Source organism: Microcebus murinus, chromosome 23 (genome assembly GCF_040939455.1).
Source record: "Microcebus murinus isolate Inina chromosome 23, M.murinus_Inina_mat1.0, whole genome shotgun sequence".
NCBI classification, from domain to species: domain Eukaryota; kingdom Metazoa; phylum Chordata; class Mammalia; order Primates; family Cheirogaleidae; genus Microcebus; species Microcebus murinus.
The window spans coordinates 26,286,568-26,305,804 of NC_134126.1; the positions used below are offsets into that span (position 1 = coordinate 26,286,568).

Below are 19,237 nucleotides of genomic sequence, written 5' to 3' on the forward strand. Positions count from 1 at the left end.
AGACAAGGCCGGTGCCTGCCCGCTCACCCCTCACTCAAATGAAATTTGCAGAGAGGTGTGCAGCACGCGCGCGGCGGCAGGTGACGCCGAGGGAAGGGGAGCCTCTGTCCCCAAGGCCCTCGCCCACTCTGCCTGGGTCCTGACACCCCAGCCCCCCCTACCCCCGCACTTCCTACCCTTGGCCACACCAGGAGGCCAAGCCGGCCGAGCTCTCGCAAGGCCTCGACCCGAATCCCCAGGCCCCGGCAGCATTTTCCGTGACCCGTTGGCCACTTAAGGTGGCTGGTGGGTCCGGGCTGAGCCGGGCGCAGGGCGGGCGGCGGGGCGGCCTCCCGACGCCAAACCTGAGCCTCCTTTGTTGACAGCTCGCGGAGGAGGAGGAGGAAGTCCGCGCGGGCGGGGGCGGGGGCAGGGGGCTGGCTGCGGCGGGCGGTGCCAGCGGCGGGCGCGGCCCCAGCCCGGGCGGGCGCGGCCGGCAGGGAGCGGGTTAACGCGCGCGGCCTCTATGATAATGAGCTGCCTGGTAATATAGGGAGGCCGGCGCTGAGGGCTCCGCCGCCGCCGCCGCCACCGCGGGAGCCGGAGCTGCGGGCGGAGCGGCGTCCGCGCCAGGCTGGAGCGGGAGGGCGGCGGAGCGCAGTTGCCGGGAATATTTCGGCCGGGAGGACGGGCGATCCGGAGACGGAGCCGGCCAGCCCGGGAGCGGCGGGGAGCGCGGGCGCCGGAGCGAGCGGAGCAAACCTCCGAGTCGATCTGGAGCGCCGGCTTCCCGGAGGAAATGGGACTGTGACCGAACCGGGAGCAAGAAGGGAAGGAAGCGCCGGGATTGCTGATGTCAGAGCAGCCCGGAAAGTCGCGCTGGGAAAACCTGAAGACGGCCGGGGCTCTGCCTCTTCCCCACGAGAGACACCACCGGCCCCCCCCACACGCCCCCTCGGCGCCCCCGGGTGCCCCCCGCGAGCCGGCGACTGCGCCCGGCGGGGCTGCCGAGCGGCGACGGAGGACTGAGGGGCGCGCGGACCGGAGACCGAGGGGCCACTTCAGGAATACAGATAAGTGGCTGGCGGCTTGACGTGGATTTTAATGAATTTGGACTCCATGTGGATTTGGTCGTCCCCGTGATTCCGAGCTGCGGGCAGGGAGAGGGGCCTCGCGCAGCCCTCGGCAGCCGGCGGCCCGGGCGGACGGAGCAGGGACGGAAGGACAGACAGACGTCGCCGAGCTGGGTAAGCGGCGGCTGGGCCGGGCGCTCGGAGTCGGCGGCGCCCTCCGCCCTCTCCCCAAACGCGCGCACACCGCGGCGGCTTCTCCGGCGCCCGCCGCCTTGGGGTCCCGGCCGGCCACCGGCTTCCCAGCCGCCGGCTGCGGGATGCGGGCTGCGGGCTGCGGGCTGCGGGCGGCGTCAGTGGTCCGCGGCGCGTCTCCTCCGCGCACCTGCCGGCACTCTGCGGCTTTGGGGAGCACCCCGGCGGCCAGGCTGTCCCGCGAGCTGGCGCCCAAAGAGGGCCTCGGTGCAAGAGCGAGCAAGACAGCCCAAAGCCACTGTGGCCAGCGACCGATTTGGGGGCGTTCACTCAGATGTCAGAGTCCCTGGTGGTTGCTGGCTGTTCCTTCCGATCGGGGGACTTGGGGATGCATCATTTGCGGGATTCTGTAAGGCTCAGGGAGCGATTCCAAGGCACTGGATGGGGATGAGCGCTCCATCTCTCCCTGTCCTCCTCCGAGGCGGAGCGCCCAGCAGGGGCCCAACCCCCTGGTTTGAGCAGGAGAGGAGCGCTGGGGTTGAGATGGGAGTTTGCTCGGGCTCAGAGAGGATCCTCGTGAGCCATTTGAGAAGATTTCCCTCCATGTGCTCCTTCTTGCCCCACCCCACAAGTGATGTGGGGAGCTTAGAAAATTCTAGCCCTTTTTAATCCATCCCACAGGTAGTCTATGTAAATGTGAATCAAGGTGTAGGTGGCTACAGAGAGTCACCAGAAACAGCCATTCTAGGTCACCCCAAATGTCCACCTGTTTAGCATGACCCTAGGCGGACCTACCCACTCAAACTCTGCTCTACTCGGAGGGATAAAGGTAATGGGGGACAGGGAGGTGGTAAAAGACTTGGGGGGTCTGGGTCAGTTAAGTGTCTAGAAATGAGAGCCCCAGGAGGTGGGCAATAGAAATATGATAGGTCTCCTGTAGGGCTCGAAGACTAACAGTGGTGCACTCCAGTCCCAGGTGTGCAAGGGACATGAAAGTAGGATCAGTTTGGGGCAGTGGGGCTGCCAATCATAGCTTGAGGCAGTGGCTTGGTTGAACAAAGAGGAATTTTAGGGTGCATTCATCACCTTCTATGCAGGAGCACAGCGGGCAGGTTTACTAAGCCAGGACAGGTTTACTAAGCCAGCGGCAGGCCGAGATGAGTATCTGGGCTGGGCTGCACTGGACTCTTTGGGAGCAGGAGTCAGGTTCAGCGCTTCCCCCTCCCCGCACAATAGCAGGCTTCTTTCCCAGACCTTGAAACTTCACTCTTCCCTCTGGGCTGGCTTAGGATTCTGGGGCCTTCAGTTGAGTGGCAGAGCCCCAGGAAGAGATAGCCCTGGCTGGAGGAATTCAGCTACTCCTAATTGAAATGCACAACTTTTGTGCAATCGCCCCAGAAAGCTCCTGGAGTTGCTGGCAGCCCTCTCCCCTCTGACCTCCAGGCAAGAAGAGACAAGAATTCATTAACTTCCCCTTCTCCTCACTGAGCACCATTTGAACTAATTACCTGTGATCTCTCCTCAGAGGCCTGGGGGCTGGTGGGGTGGAGAGGAGAGAGGGTAGGGAACCACTGAAACAGAGTGGAGTCTGTCTGGATACCCTATGGAGGTTGCCTTTCTTTCCCTTCTTCCACCTGGCATCACACCCCTCATCCCGGACACTTGCCCTGCTGCTGCCACCAGTCAGCGTTACCTAAAGGAGTCATTTCCCTCCATCCAGCAGCCAGCGGATCCTGTTCGGGGACCGCGGATCAAGGCAGGGCCACGCAGACTGCCCTCCCTGTTCCCTCACTGTCCTCAGCAAATTGCATTAGGATGGGGGCAAATTGGCTCGCAAAGCAGTTAAATGGAAATGACATTTGGAGCGATGTGCTGGGCATCAGTAGCCGCTGAGGAGCAGCGGGATCTGAAGTGGCAAAGTACCTGAAGGTCTCTTCTGCCCAGGGACCAAGAGTCTGGCAAAGGAATCCCATCTGGCCCCTCTCTCTGACCGGGCATAAGGGCCGGGCTCCTTGACAGCCTAGTGCAGGACAGGGGTGCTGGCTTAGCTTTTCAGCCCCCGTCTAAACGAGGAGTACAGTGGTGTCACGTGTCCATCACCCAAAACCATGTCATCACAAGGTTGGTGGCCCGCCTTTCAGAGCTGGCCTGAATACCTACCCCTGTCTCCAGAGCACTAGGGAACAGCATTTCACCCTCCAACTCTCTTGACCATCAAAAGCTGCAGATGTGATGATTATAAAAGTTCACCATCTGTCTTACTGGAGTCTGCGCTCAAAATGAGGTTAAAAAAGAAAGCCCTCAAAGAACAGCTTCTTCTCTGCTAGCTGCCTTTCCATTTACAAATACTTCTGATTATTCAGCTAATCTTTATTTCATGGGCATGTTACAAGAAAACACAGGAGCGGGGAGGGGAAACCGAGTGACATGGTTAAATATACAAGGCAGCAGCTGGCAGCAGCTGAAACTCACCAGTTTAGGTGCTATGAAATATTTGTGGCTCTGGAGTTGTCACTGTTTGGGGGTTCTATAGTTTCTATCCTACCTTATTTTCTAGGACTGCCTCCCCAAGTTACAGGGTTTGGTGTGGGGGAGGCAATTCTTATCTCCAGCAGAACCCCCCCCCCCAACCACCAGCTGTCTGCCTGCATTGCCACACAGCTGTCTCTGCACGCACAAACTGGGGCACAGTTACGTCTGTCCATCATGGCAAACGGAGAGGCAAGGAGCACCAAGCCAAGCCCCCACCCCCACCCCTATTCTGATCATAAAGAGACTGGAGCATTGTGTTACAGTCTGTTAACTAGAAATAATTCAGGACCATTCATAGGGAAGCTGGGAGAAACAGGCTTTGAGGTGCTGGAGTTTTGCAGCTCCTGGGCATGCCTCCCTGGTGGCACAGGGCATCGCCACCACCCCACCCAGGGGCAGTCTGTTATCAATTCATTATATGTGAATATTCTATCTCTGCTCTTCACATATGCTCTGTTCAAACAATGATGAATGGAACGGATTCCCTTAACAGTTTTTTCACTTAGTTACAAAGATTTCATGCCTGATTAGAGTAAATGAGGGGTGGGTGTGCATCTCTTTCTTTCTTGGTCATTTCTAAAGGTGAGCCCTGTGGAGACCCAGAGAAAGGCGGTTCTTCCCAGGGTCAAACAGCTGGTCCCAAGGCGGGGCGGGGAGGGATAGCTGGTGAGAAAGGGACACCCCCTTTCTCCTCTGCCGAGCCCCGGGGCTCTCTAGGGCCCCAGTCCCTGGCATTTGGGCATATGGAACCTCTTTATCTGGCTCCACACTTCTCCATCTGGAATTTAAGGGCAGAAATAGAGGCGAGAAAGTTCTCTGTTGTGGAGCAGGGTCTCTCTATTGGGCAAGAGTGTCAGGGGAGAGGAGGAAGGGAGGAGGAGAGCGGAAAGCAAAGGCTTAGGCCTGAGCATTGAGAAGTTCCCTGCTCCTACAGTTGGTTAACCATTAACTCCTGGCCCTGCCCTGGCCAATCTCCCACTTGGGTGAAAGGATATCTCTGGGAAACCCCAGGGACCAGCAGGTGTTCCCCCCTGGCCCCCCTCACCCTGGCAGAACGCGTGTGCTCTGTCTCCCCTGTCCCCTAAAGCCCCAGGCTCAGTCCCTGGCCCCCACTCACCCCATTCTCTCCTTTCCACCCCCTGACAGCTGTCCCTTCACCTGGCAGTGTTGGTTGTTTGCATGGCAGGTTGTTTGCATGGCAGGGTGCTTGGTGTCAGAGACTGGCGAGCAGGCAGGGTGGCCGGGAGGTCCGACTGAGTGGGGTGGGCTGGTTTCACACAGGACTCCAAGGCAAGTGCTTGGAGTACAGACAGCTTCAAAAATACATATAAACCCAATAGGCCCCAGTTTGCTTGGGGGTTGGGGGGAGGAAGTTTTGCTGAAGTTGTATTCTCCTCCAACTTGATTCTCCTCGTGCTTCTCACTGTGGGTCTGCCCAGTGGGGTCCCTGTTTTGGTCCTCTTGGGGTTAGGCCATTTCATCCAAGGCCTTCCCAAAGCCTTTCTCGCTGGTCCGAGCCAGCGTCCTGAAGTTCAGAGCAGGCCAGTGCGTGCACTGGAGATGCAGATCCAGATACAGGAGCGAAGGCACACCTGGAAAGGAAACAGGAGACGTGGACGCTGTCGCAGATAAACAGAGAGAGGCAGGGAAATAGAAAGGGGAGATCAAGGCAGAGAGACTGACAGCATGGATGAGGCTGGAGGGAGCTGAGAGCAACCCGGGAAGAAAGCGGGAAAAGCCAGCCAGACCAGGCACGGGGGCACAAGGGGCTCTTCTTAGTCTTCCCTGGCGGAGGCTCTGGTCCAGCTTGGGAAGCCGAAGTAGCAGGTTATGTCCACTAGAGGGGACTCTTGAAAACCAGGCTTGGCTCTAAAGAGTGGCTTTTGTGCTTTTCTTTTTAGAAGAAAAAAAATAAAATAAAATAGATGAGACATATTAGAGAATCCCAGCTGTCACTACAGGGAGACCACAACTGGTAGGGTCCTATTGCCAGGGGGAAGACCTCCGGGCCCCTGTCTGGTTGCAGGGGGGCGGGGGGCGCGAGAAGGTGCCTGCAGCATTAAGCAGCCCTGGAGAGAGAGGCCTGCCCGGACAGGATGTGTCTGGGTGGGAGGCGGCAGGAGGGGGACACATTCTTAAGTTAGCAGGCAGCCCAGTCTGCCGGCTGGCCCGCCAAGAGCCTCTTGCGTTCCTTTATCAGCAAGAGAAGTTCTTGGCCCATCCCCAAGGCGCCTTCACATGCCTTCCCTTCTTCCAGCTCCCTGAATGTGGATTTTCCAAACGATCTCAGGTGGTGGCAAAACTGCTCCCGAGGAGACTTTTCTGAAAAAGACCTTTCAGGAGCTGAACGCATGTCCACGTTGTGTCGCTGATTTAATCTTTGTCTTCATCGTCTCTGCGGGAGCCTTTCTCTGAATTATAATCCCCCCCTTTCATTTCAGCAGAGGACAATATTGAGAGAGAGCAGAGTCCAGAGGCTTTTTTTTCTCATCTAAGGAGATAATCACTGTCTCACAGGCGCGAGGAAAAACGGTGAAGTTTGGGGACGGGCAGGAGGCCAGAGAGTAGCAGGGTCTCCTCAGATCTGATACCGTCCCCTGATATTTCATGTTGGTTTGCCTTTGGCTCACATTTACCCGGGGGTCAAGGTTGGGGAGGGGGGAAGGGGGGACAGAGAAAAGAGAGAAGAAAAACAAGATAAATGTATCGTGTTATAGAAGTTTAATTCTGCTTTTCCTTGGCTAAAATTGCATTCAGGGTGAGAGATAAAAGGCAGTGCGTTGCCCTTGGAAAGTTGAACTTGTCTTTCAGAGGGAAGAGGAGGAATCCTAGGGCTCCAGTGAATAGCTGGTGAATGATCCTCGCTCCCTCCCTGGTGACCCCCCTGCCCCAGACAAACACACCTTCTCTGGAGGCTCAGAGAGGGTGGCAGCTTGGGACAAAGGTGCCCGCAGCACTTCCTGGCCCTCTCCCTCCTCCCAGGGTTTTTCTTGTTTTTAAACAGCCTCCCCGCAGCCTGAGCTCCTGGTTTGGGCCTGGAGGGGACAGAAGGAGGAGGGAGGAGGGCAGGCTACTGAACATCCCCTCCCTCCCACTCACCTCTCTACTTGGATCTTTACACTACGGTTGGTTCTTGCACTTTACACCGAACCAAACAGGAAGACACTGAAAGCAGGAATTGGAATTCATTTAAGTTTAAATAAATAGGGATCGATCACCTATGCAGTGCCAAGACTGTAGTAGCTCCCTCTTAGCAGAAAGATGAAAAAGTAATAGCTCCTACCTTCAAGGACTTTACAGTGTACTAGGGAGACTGGGGAGAGGATTTCATAAGCCAAGGAACCCCAAATATCTTTAGGAGTTAACTGTATACTGGGGGTGCAGAGGAAGTGAGGGCAGGGAGCGCTGCCAAGCATGTACTCTCCAAGGCAGGCAGCGGGAGGTGGGGATTTGCAGGAGAGAAGCTGGAGCACTTGACAGTTTCCCATGAAGAATGACTGCCTAATTCTCTCCCCTCCTCTGGCCTCTGAGAACCACCCCTACCTAACCATTTCCCCCCTCATTCTCCTCTGTGGATTTTAAACGAAACATTAGAGTTATTTTCTATTAGTCAATATCCTAGAGCAAGGTCTCTGGTGCACATTGCTGGGGGAGGGGGTGGGGGTTCCATGTTGTAATCTATGCAAATTTCATCCCTCTCCAAGCTGGCAGTGTAGACGCCAGTGGAGTTCATCAGGAAATGTTCACACTTAAGTGTCCAGAATCCTGCATTTACTCGCCCGCTCTTACCTGAATGCAATCATCCAATGGATGGGACCCCGAGAGAAAATTCATGTTTTAGCTCTACACCTTGGTCAAGCCAGGGGCTGCCTCTGCCATATGTTTGCTACCTGGAGAAGGATCCACTCTCTTTTAGGGTCCAGGAAGAAGGCAGAGGAAGACTCACGGAGGGTAGTTACAAGGAGGCAGATTTCAACTCAACTTAAAACGTTCTCTGAGCCCATGAAGGAAGGCAGCTCTCTCCCTGTGCCCTGGTCCAGGTGATGGGGAGCCCGTCACAGAACTGGGGGGACAGGCTGGGGCTTCCAGAGGCCTGTGAAGCCTTTGAAAGCCTATGCTTTCCTAAGAATGATGTGGGTATGCATATTTATATATTTCTGAAGAGAAGGAGTTTGTGCCTCCCCTCGCCCCACTGTGAAGAACCACTAGACTCTCGTCCCCAGGGCCTTTCTTGTCCTTAGTTTCTGCCTCTGCCCTGGCACTAGAACCCCAGGGCCTCCCACAAGTCCCAAAGTGGTGGCCGACACAGCCTCAGAGTAAACAGGGGCATTCTAGGGACAGCTCAGAGTGTCGGGGCGCCCACGGATTGTGACTGCTCTGTCACTATGGACCCGTCTTTCAACGTCTCTGAGCAGGGCCCAGCGGGCGCAGGCGGCCAGACCCAGCGCTCGGTCCACCCTCCAAGGGAGAGAGGGTGGAGGTTCAGGCGGTGAGGAAGGGGTGTGCAGAAAAGCTCTGCCTGCCAGGTAAAGGCAGGGGGACCAAAGGGCAGACAGAAGTGGCCAGAGGGGATGTCGCCTCTTTGAAGTGGTTTCCTGCTTCAGAAAAGCGAAAGGCCTCAGCTGGGCTGGGTAAATATTACGTTGGCCTCTGACCTCCCACCTCCCCAGACTGCCCCTCCCCCCTCCCATTTTTATTTTTCTCCCGAGGACCAAAGATACCTGAGGGAGAAGAGGCTATTTTCCAAGCTTCACAGAGGACAGACAGGGCTCTTAGCGAAAGCCCAGCCCGAAGCCGGACAGGAGGACCCAGGCCCCCTGCCCTGTCCACAGGCAGGAGACCCCCACCCCTCCCCACCCCCACCCTGCAAGCTCTGCCAGGTCCCTGCTCCAGTGGTGGGCAGTGGCGTTTGCCAGGAGGAGGACTGGCTCAGGATTTCACAGTCCCCTGACCATACTGACACCCCCACCCTCACCCCAGCTGCAAGTCCCTACACTTTCTGTGGAATCAAAACCCGCCCAAGCCACCAGGTTTTCTGCAAGGCAAACACCACTCCCTACCCCAGGTTTATTTATTCGGAAATCGACCACCCCAATCAAGTGACCCCTCAGGGCATCAAGCCCTTCAGTTGGGGGGGGGAGGGCAAGGACTCAGTGAGAATGATCTATCAGAACTGCATGTGGAGCTGCAAGCCACACCCAGCGCCCTCCTGCAGGACGTCTGGCCCCTGCTAGGATGGTTGAGAACAGATGGTCAGGAAGAGCCTGGTGTCAAAGAACAGGGTCCTAGCACACAGGGACAGAGGGCCTCCCCCTTCACACTTGGAGCCCTTCCGGCTTCCTAAAGATTTCTCACCTGTTGACCAGAGCTCGCTCTCCATTTGTTCCCTGGTCCCAGGAGGGAGACAGGAAGGAGTCACAAGATACTCTGGCAGAATTGGCTCCTGCTGCCTCTTCCTTGGGGCCTCAGTTTCTCCATCTGTACAATGGGAATGAATGTTTTTTCATGACTGCTCAGGACCCCTGGGGCCAGGCACAGGAAGATGGTGTTAGGGAAGCTAGAAAATGACAAGTGCTGTGACCATAGGCAACCGTCCTATACTTTAGAGCAGGAATAAAAAGCCAAGCTAGGGATATTTTTCTCTCCCCACCCTCATCTCTCTTTCTCTCCAAATTTGTTTGGAATTTTCTGAGAAAAAAATAAGATTACACTTAAAGAAAAAAATGTGTGTGCTAAAGTATAAAGGGCTAAAGACTCATTGGAGACTAGAAACCGAGGGGAACGATAACGGTGGCCTTGGCAATGAGGCCACATGCGGGGCTTGTGGTCAGCATGTAGCCGGTGGGACTGGAAGTTGAATTCTGAATTTGCTGCCCTTGGGGTTTTGGTGCCTTCGGCTCTGAGCAGAAGTGAATGACGCTGTCATAGAACTGGTCCTAGAGTTGGCATTGCTCTGGGAGCCAACCCCCCATGGCAGGGGAAGGGGCAGGTCTCAGGGGTCTCTGGCTGTCTGGCTGCAAGAGGGCTTGCATCCGCCCTGCAGAGGGAGCTCCTAGGAGCAGGGGCGTGCATGGGGCAGACGCAGCATGAAGAGCAGTGGCGGGAGCAGCGGCCAGGAGCCCACGCTGCACGCTGGGTCTTAAGGATCAGATGCTTGGCCTGCACTGGTCACTGGTGAAGACACAGCAGGACGTCTGTCGAGAAGCATCAGCTGTGCCCTAGTAGACCAAGAAGCTCCCTGGGGACCCTTTCAGCTGGAGCATGAGGTGCCTTGTCCCTTGTTGGAAGGGCGGCGTGCAGAAAGGCGCCTGTCAGAGAAGAGAGCCCCGTGCACTGACAGCACTTTCCAACAGTCTGCTGTACGACATGGGGCAGTGGCAAGACGCCTTGATTATCTTTTCTAAATATTATTTTTAAGGACCAGTCTGAATTACAAAAGAAATAGATACTCTGTGTAGCATACTAGAAATGTTTCTGAGTATTTGATAGGCGTCTTCAACCAAGGCCGCATAAGGGACATGAAACCCAAGCCCAGACTACTGGGTAACCGGATTACCCTCAGCCACACACAGCAAGTCGCCATTCACTGCTCTCTGGTTGGGAGGACTTTTCTCGGCCCCACCCTTGCCCAGCACACTCTCTTGATCTGCCCACTTAGCCACCTTCTCTTCCCAGTCCCTTGTCCCCCAAACCCCATGCCCAGCAACCTCCCCTGTCTGTCTCTCTGCCTTGAGTTTGAGCAGACATGCATCTCATGATGAAACAGCGTTCCCCCGAGAACGTACCTCTCCTCGTCTCTGCCCATCTGCCGGCCATTCGCACACACCACGGCCCCTCTGTGGCACTGGGCAGCATGGTGCATAAGCCACCCCCACCCCTTAAATAACTCCAACCAGCTTTCCCCCGTCCACGGCAAGCCTTGCTATTTGCACAGTCAATGGCTCTGGCAAGGCCAAGCCGCCCCTCCCTCCCCGAGAGCCACTGTGGGCACTGTTTGTGTTTCGGTCTCTATAGACTCGGCATTCACAACTTGAAGAGGCCGAGACAATGACCCGAGCAGCTGCCTGCAGGCTGCACTGGCTGGTGAGGAAGCAGCCATTTCTGCACTGCAGACAGGAAGGGGCAGCATCTGTCCAGGTAAAGGAAAACAGGAAGCTTCGCCAGGTAGAAGAAAGGTACATTTTGCAGCGAGTTTTAAAGTTGGCGCCACGGAATTTCATTTGCTTGAGCAAGTGTTTATAGAATATCTATATGCTGAGGATGACAGGAGAGAGACAAGTCATTGTCCACGCCCTTGAGGAGGTTACCATGCGGCACAGGAGAAAGGGCGTGCACACAAATCATGGTCATAAGAGTGGGGTATAAATATTGCAGGAGGACAGAACAGTGCGAGGTTAACCAGTCATCCAACCCTGGAAGGGGCCTTCTAGGGAGAGAATGAGCTCTACATCATTTGGGGGATTCAAGGAGAAGTTGGAAGATGGCCAGGTCTCAAGAAGGGCTCCCTGTATGTGGCAGAAAGATATCATGGGTGACAGCTGACATCCCCACCCACCCCACGTCCTCTAAGCTTGAGTCTCCCTCTTTGCTGCTCTGTAAATGCAGGGCAGGATTCAGCGCAGGAAAAGGCTCTGTTGGAAAGTGAAGTTGAGTGTCAGGCGGGTAAAAATGACCTGCAGCTACTGGCCTTAATTCTAAAGTAAGTAAAGTTGGTTCTCACACCTTCAGCCCCACAGCTCTCTCTCTCCCCGAGCAGGGTGCCAGGAAGGCTAGGCTGGGATTAGCCCTAGTGTCCCCTGGAGCCAGAATTCTCCTAATCATGTTAAAATTAGCACTCCCTCTGCAAGCAGGGGCAGACCCCTCTGAACTGAGATTTGGTCAATTCTCTGCTTGCACAGCTCTAACTTCTAATCATTGTCATAAACAGGATGGAAGCAGCTGCTCACTCCAGTCTATTATCAGCTTGGTTGGAGACAGAGAAATTTAAATGACAGTAAGATGCTTAGCAAAGAAACGAAAGTCAATGTTAAAAATAAAGAAAACAAGACAGCTTGTTTCATCGAAATAGAAGGGTTATTAAACAGCCCTGAATTAATCAGTGATCTGCCACGGTTGGGAATTGGAGAGTAGCAGGGCCAGGGCTGAGAGCTGGGAGGAGGTAGGGGCAGGGCAGGAGTCTGAGACAGGTAGGAGCCACCTGTGCTCCCCAGGGCTGGCTGCAGGGACTCCGGAGACAGAGACGTGTGCTCTTCAGAGAGGAGCTGGCGCCCAGCTTTCTGCAGGTGGGGAGAGGGGACACTTTGGCACAGTCCCTACAGATTAGTGCTCCTGGACCCTTTCCATCTCCCACCACCTGTGCAAGCCGCAGGGGCTGTGTCCAGGCCTCAGCGCCCCCCCTCCCCCAGCTCTATTTCCCACCAGCCAGAACTGGGCAAGAGCTGAATGGCATTCAGTGGATGGCCAGAAGCCCCCAGCCACAGGCCCCCAGCTTTCACAGGGGGGTCCCCAAGAGTTCAACTCTGAGCCCTTAGACTCCACCCCCATTCCCAAGGAGTGTCCCCACAGGATGTCCCCAGACCAGAGAATTGCCTACCTGGAGGCAGACTGACCTCTGGCGTGTGCAGCGACAGGCAGCAGGGGAGCAAGGGGACATGCTCAACTCCAGGGCCCCCACGTCCAAGTCCCACTTCCCCATCTGGGGCCTTAAATATTGGACCTCAGAGTAGACCTAAATCCTCTCACCTGTGAAACGGCGATGCTGATGGTTTTCAACCTCTCGGGCTTGTGTGCGGGGCCCATCAATGGGGTGATGTGTGCGCGATTCTTAGGGAACGATAAAATCACTGCGCAAATGCCAGTGCAGATGACAGTGGGGTCCCTCGGAGCGAACATCAGAGGAAAGGCTTTCTGGAGGGGACGGAGGGTGTCTGGGAGGAAAGCAGACCCGCTCACACCTTGGCAGGGGCGCGGAGGGGCGGGCGGGCGCCGCGCACATCTGCGCGCACACGTGCGTCAGTCCGGGTGCGCAGCATGTCGGATCTTGAGTCAATCACTCCGGGAGCATTTTCTTTGCTCTCTGACCTCCACATTCTTTCTCCCCTCCCCTCCCTCCCGCTTCCCTCCCGGGGCCCTCCTGGCTGTTTACCCTTTTCCAGGCTCCTCTCTCACACCCCATTCATCATCCAGAGCCAGATTCTCACTCAGGGAGCTCTTTTCATCTCCCGCCCCAGGTCCTCCCACAGGGGCCTGCCATTCCCCGGCCTCCCTTCAGCGCATTCTTCTCCCTGTCTTGTCTGGCTGCTCCGGTAATTGTGCCCTTCACCTTCCTGCACGTGGGCCGGGGGATCCTGGATGCCCCACGCTGATAGGGCCTCAAGGGCTCAAAAGTCTGTGTCCCCGGCTCCTTAGCAAGGGGTGATGCCCCCCACCCCAGGTATGTTAGGGTCCTCAGGCTGAGTGCCCTGTGCATCTTGGCACACACCAGGCGCTTGAGTGGTCGGACCTCTGCCGGGAATCCCAGCCGCCCCTCCGTTTTCCCACGCCCCTTTCATCCGCCGCACAGCACTTCCTCTGCTCGGGTTGCGTGAGTGTGCACATGCCTGTTACTTAAGAGAGGCTGCCTGACAGCTCAGGATCTTTTCTGCAAGAGCTGGAAATCTCAGACAAAGAGAGAAAAATAATAGAAGCCGCAGGTGGGAGGGACAGGGTAGGGACCCAGCCTGCTTAAGAAGCTTGCTCGTGAAAAGGAGTTGGAGCTCTTGATGGGGAGGCTGGCTGTTGGTTAGGAAAAGCGCTGGAGAGAAAGGGAGGCAGGGGGAGATAAGGAAGGAAGAAGAACTTTCTCCTGTACTCCAAGGCAGACCCAGTATGGGAAGAGCCCAAAGAATGTGGAGCTCCAGCCTGAGGGAGCTGTTATCTCAGCATCTCTTCCTCCTCTTCCTCTTCCTTTTCCTCCTCCTCTTCCTCTTCCTCCTCCCCTTCCTCCTCTGGACCAGCCTTCCTCTTTCCTCTTTTCCTTCCTCCTGCCCTGCCACTAGTGCCTGGACAACTCAGCAAGAGCGGCACAAGTGGTCCTAATCACCCCAGGGCTGTGATGGGAGGTGGCCCAGACACAGTGGGGCCGCTGAGGGAACTGGAGGGAATGGCTACTTGTGACTTCAGGCCCACACAGGGGAGAAGGTGGGACGAGCAGCAGCACCCGGTTCCTTCCAGAAGGCCGGGCCTCAGGAGGTGGATGCTGAGTCATCTCGTTCTCCTGCACGACGACCACCCTGTCACCTGCGCTGAAACAGAGCCCTTGGCATTTGTCACCACCACACAGGGTGGCCGCTGCCCCCAAAGGGTCGATGCCCTTGCAGGGTGTTGCTCCCAAAACAGAAACAAGAGTAACCGGTGTTTACGCAGCAAAACAAGAGTAACCGGTGTTTACGCAGCACGGCAGAGTTGACAAAACAATTTCCCATCCATTATCTCATGGATTCTCAGACCACAACCCCGTGAGGTGTCATTTTACAGTGGAGGAAGGTAAGGCTCCAAGAGGTTAACTAACATGTTCAAGGTCACCCAGCTAGGAAGTGGTAGAAGTGAGACTCGAGCCCAGGTCTGTTTCCAGAGACCCTGGTCTCTTCTCTGCACGTGCTGCCTGGCAGCATTCGCCAGAGTGAGCTGCTTGACCTCCTTATAGAAGACCCTCTTCTGGAACCTTCCAAGGGACTCTGCCCCATCCCTACTCTGCTCTTGATCACTTTATGTTGTCAATTTGTCATTTATTTTATTAATATTATATGCTTCTTACCTGATCTGTGGTTTTTTTATGGTTTGTGGCTATGGAGCTCTCTTGCCAACACTCTCCCTTTACACATCTGGATTGTGCGTTCTTCAAATACAGAGCTGTATCTTCCCGTTCTCCCCATCTTTCCCCACCTCATCCGGCTAGCCAAGGACATTTGCCCTTCACCCAGGGGGTTCAAGGCAGCATCCTTCCCAAATGGCTCACTTCCTTCTTCACTACCTGTAAAGGCTATGAGAACTCTCTGAGCCAAGTGTCTTCGTTCAAACCATTTCTTAGGGCAGACTAGCAGAGACAGTGTCAGCTGAGAAAAAGCAAATCAGCACCCTGTACCGCGCTCTGCTGCTCTCCACAGTTCAGAGCGAGCAGAATACTGAGTGAAAGTCATCGTGTTAGCCCTGCACGGGATGCCAGGAAACATGAGCTATCGCTCCTGCCCTCAAAGAGCCTCTAATTCAGCAGGGAGATAAGACATCGTCACTTAAAAAAAAGAAAAAAAGAGAGAGCCAACGCTGCGATGCAGTGCGTGCTGGAATCCACGTGTGCCGAAAACAGCAGTTTTTGATTGACTTTGGAGGAGAGAATGGTGATTGGAGGCAGAAAGGTCCTAGAGGCTGGATGAGGCTTTGGAGGATGGGCTGGTGTGGACAGGCAGAGAAGAAAGTATAGACGGGAATTCCAGGGAGAGGGTGAAACTGAGCAAGACGTTTGAGGGACTCAACAAACCAACCCATCTTTTGGGGAGTAGAGTCATCTGGCAGAGACGAGCAGTGAGGCTAAAGAAAGAGCCAACTTGGGAAGGACTTGAACTTGGGCACTCAGCAGTCCTAGTCCTGGGTTCATCTGGGCAACAGCAAGGAGCCCCAGAGGGTGTTTGCACAGGTGACCATCACACTCTGGCCGTGTGCCTGGCAGAGCTGGACAAGGGCCCGAGGCACAAGAGATGAGGCAGCACAAGGCACACCTTGCAGGGTGTCCGTGGCTGGGTCTTAGCTGCCAGTGGCTCTCAGATGGATGGTGACAATGTGCCTGTCTCACCAGCACCACTTTCAGACAGACAGCACTGGGTTTCCTGGTGAAAAGCACCCCCCCACACACACACACACACTTTGAACTTGAGGGAGCTCTAATTTCTGGAAATGGATAGTGTTGAAAAATGCACCTCCATCCGGTACGAACGGCCACTTTCCCTGACACGGGATGACGGGTCAGGGATCAGGAGTGCTCCCTGTCCCTGTCCCTAGAATGCTATAGTGGCTGTCTCAGTGAGGCCACTGAAGTCAGAAGGGAAGTAAAGTCTGCAAAAGAAAGCAGGAAGTGCTCTTACCTGGGGTCTCCTGGGAGCCATTAAAATTTTACTTCCAGAGGCAAAAGATGTGGACAGCTTCAGGGGAGAGTAAGTCTGGGTTTTAGGGTCAGTCCACGGACTGAGAGTTGAGATGAATGCTTTGTTTTGGTCTTTCCTGGCCTCCTTCATCCTTTTTCCTGCCACTGGTGTGAACCGGAGCAGTGTCATTATTCTTTGAAAACATTATGTTTCATGGTAGCATAATATGCCATTATGTGGAGTAGCCATAATTTATGTAACTGTTTAGTTGGGCACTTTTTAACCCTGCTCTTCTGTCCCATTTCAACCTCAAAGAGCACCTGGCTCTTCCTTGTACAGTATGGACGGGGTGAGAAGGCAGAAGAGAAAGTCCCAGGCTCCTTGGAAAGGTCACTTGGATTTGTTTGGAAAGATGGCTGCCACAAAACATTCAGGGATCCTACCTGGTACCTGAAAACCACAACTCCTGCTGGTACCTTCCCCCCGTCCCCCAAATGCCACCCCCTTACCAAAAGAAAGGACCAGCTCAGGCTAGACGGAAACCAGACTGTGGAGCCACAAGTTTTAACTTTTAAGATAAAGCACTTGCCAAGTCTCACTTAACATTCTAGTGAGTTCTTCCAAACCGGTGATAAGATTTGACTGAAAGATACATTTGAAAAATCCAGGCAATGAGGAATAATGGGGAAAGCATAGGTCTCAGAAATCTCTGCTTCCTAGCTGAAGGATACTAGTCAAGTTAGCCAGGCCTCCTGAGATGGTTCCATCTTCTGTGAAATGGGGATAATTCAGGCCCACCTTGCAAAATAACCCCACAAATATCAGTAGCATATACAGAGTGTCTAGCAATATGCCACAGAGCAGGTGGTTAACAAAGAATAGTAATAGTAGCTACTCCTTACTGGTTTTATCACAGAAAACAAATGGGAGATGCTAGCATGATTCTACTTGTAGCCCTTAAGGTATGAGGTTTCCTAACATGAATTTTGACTTGACTTAGCAAAGCCATAGCCCCACTTTTTATTCCTTTCCCTGCCTTTGGAAGGAGCCTGAGAATTCCTCTTCCTGCTCTTTAATCCCATGATGCCCACCAGAAGAGCAACTGCCCACTAAGGTGGTTTAAACTGGATCCTGCTTAAGAGTCAGGGGAGCAGTGGGGTGACCTTTCCCGGCTCCCCAAAGTGCAGAGGGCAGGCACAGCCCCCAGGCCTGCTTTGCACAGTCCCAGAGCCCCGATAATTCGCAGGAATTCCTTCTGACCCAGGGGAGAGGGGGCCCGGGCCGGGCAGGGCTCCTTCCTGAGCCTCCCCCAGAGGGGGTTGAAGAGGGCAGAGCCCAGGGAAGGGGGAGTGGAGGACGGAGGACGGGGTGGCAGGGAAGACAGCTGCTTGCAATTGATTGCTCTTGTAGTTTGGTTTATACCACGAGGGGCTCTCAGCTCTGCCCGGGTGGCGACCTTTCGATAATAAAGGGAATTCTGGGAGATTTCTGGCAGGCCGGTGACATATGTGACAGGCCTTCGGGGTCAGGCGTGTATCTCCCTGCTCCCGGCCCCTGGGTAATGAATCTTGTTTTGACTTTGCAAAGCCAGCTCGGCCAGTGCCCCAGAAAGGAACAGAGCCAGCCCCCAGCCCAGACCCTCACATGAGTGCACGTCCTGAAACCCCTCCTAATTCAGGGACACAACTCCAAACTTTTATAGCCCGTGCGAGAAGAGGACAAACACTGGATGTTTTGCTAAGGCCCTGGGAGAGCTGGTGCTGTTCCCAGGGCTCTGTGAGAGCCCACTGGCAGACCTGGAAACAAAACAACAGAAAACCCTCCCTGGCACGGGCAGCAGTGGTCCCAGGACAGGGCCCGTGCCCAGAGGAGAAGCTGGGGTGGGAGTGGGGGACAGATCTCTCTCTGGGGTCTGGAGAGTGACAGATTCACTCTTCCGGGTAGGAGCGGAAGAGAGCAGGAGATGCCAAAAAAGACAGGACCCGCCCTGCAGGAAAAACAGAAATCAGCAGATCCTAATTCTCGTCCCCAAGCCGTGAGGGGCAGAGCGAGTGGGTTCTCCGGGCCACGGTTCTCTGCTGCACGAAAGCAGCGGCATTTGCTGACTCCAGTTCCCACGGAAGTGCTGAGAGGAGCCCCACATCTCGAAGTTTCTTGGCCCCGAGATTCTTTATGTCCACCCCCTCCCTGAAAACTGGTGTGTGTAGGTACATGTGCACCTTTTCTTTAAAAAGAGCAATTCCTGAGCCAAAAAGTCAGAGTACCTTTCTCCTCCCTGCTGCGTTAGTTTGCTGGGGGGGGGGGCGGGGGGGGAACTTAGAGGACAGACATGTATTGTCTCAGTTGTGAAGGTTGGAGATCAAGCCCTTCTGAGGGCTGCGAGTGGAGGATCTGTTCCAGGCCTCTCTCCTTGGCTTGTAGGTGGCCGTCTCCTCCCTGTGTCTTCCTTCTGTCTTCCTTCTGCAGGTGTCTCTCTCGGGTCCACATTTCCCCTTTCCATAAGGACACCTGTCACACTGGGTTAGAGCCCCCCCTCGTGAGCTCATCCTGGTCCTTGTCCAAATACAGTCATGCTCTCAGGGACTGGGGGCTAGGACTTCACTCAACACAGGGATTTTGTGGGGACACGGTTCAGCCCGTAAGCCCTGTCACCCTGCCTCTGTCTTCCATCAGAGAGGCGTGAGTCCCTCGCTGTTACGCAGTCGTGTGGGGTCCAAGGGCGTTTGCCAGGGCAGAGCGCTACCCCCAGCTGCCACTTTCCGGCCCGTCACTGCCTCTCCTGGAACACGGAATCTTCCTCATTGCTGCTTGGGATTGTTAAACACCCCCACCCTCCCCTCCCACCACCCCCGTTCCCATCTCTCACTCCTTGCTTGTTGGAGATCGAATGTGGTTGATCCCACCTGTGACAGGCACCTTGTATGTGAAGACAAGTAGGGGCTCCACCTTCTCATGGTGACAGCAGGTGACTGGGTAGAAATAGCCACCCAAAGTTCTGGAGGGGCCACAATGTCACCTTCTCAGGGGTGACTGCCAGGGGTGCCTGCAGGCTGGGGCCCGTTTTCCTCCTTTCTCTCCTCTCACCTTCCCTCTCCCCAACTCTGGGACTAGGCGTAGCCACTTAGCTCTGCATAATGGCACGGAGTCTAGGGGGAAAAAAATGACATTCGATTAATGAAGCAAACGCAGCTGGTATAGAAGTGACATCTAAATTGTTCCTTTGGTCCCGTTATTTTCCGCAGAACGTTCCCCCTCCCCCCCACACCCCTCCCCCCTTTTCTCTTTAAATTGCGTGCATAAAATACGCTAATAACAATCTTTGGTGTCTGTGCGTTGAGTGACAGC

General features: G+C 55.1%; 1 protein-coding gene across 1 annotated transcript in view; it reads left to right on the plus strand.

Annotated features, from left to right (window-relative positions):
* Positions 1-530: 530 nt before the first annotated feature.
* PLXNA2 (plexin A2) overlaps positions 531-19,237 on the plus strand; it is a 208,407-nt gene continuing 189,700 nt past the window's right edge. The window contains exon 1 of the mRNA XM_012758763.3: positions 531-1,226. The gene's annotated coding sequence lies outside the window, so the exon portion shown is untranslated. The remainder of the gene's footprint in view (positions 1,227-19,237) is intronic.